We start from the raw sequence: 564 nt of genomic DNA on the forward strand, positions 1-564 counted from the left end.
GCCTCTGACAACTCTATAATTTGGTTATTCTTGTATAACTTTTCATTCTTTGACAAATGCATGATTGGCTTACTTTGTGACAAAATACCATGACCAAGACAACTTATAGAAAGAAAGCATTAAATGGGGCTTCCAGTTTTAGGTGGTGAGCTTATGACCATCATGTCAGGATGCAAGGATGATGACAGGTAAGCGGGACACTGGAGCAGTAGCTCATAGCTTGTGTCTGATCCACACGGCACAAGGGAGAAAGAGGGCTGACTGTGAATGGTATGGACTTTTGAAATCTCAAAGCCTGCTCCCAGTGACACACCTCCTCCATAAGACCATACCTCCTAATTCTTCACAAATATTTTCACCAATGATTGAGTCAAATATATGAGCATAAGGGTCTAGTGGTTACTTCTCATTTGCCACAGGCTACTTTCCATCAGTGACAAAATATGCTCTGAGCTCATTACTCTCTGTACCTCTAATTGTCATATAAATACCCTGTGACATCTGAGTTTTCTTTTTTCAAAAGTTATACTGCTCTTTGTCCAGATAAAACCAATGGTTAAAATG

The sequence above is a fragment of the Arvicola amphibius genome, chromosome 2 (genome assembly GCF_903992535.2).
Source record: "Arvicola amphibius chromosome 2, mArvAmp1.2, whole genome shotgun sequence".
Lineage (NCBI taxonomy): Eukaryota > Metazoa > Chordata > Mammalia > Rodentia > Cricetidae > Arvicola > Arvicola amphibius.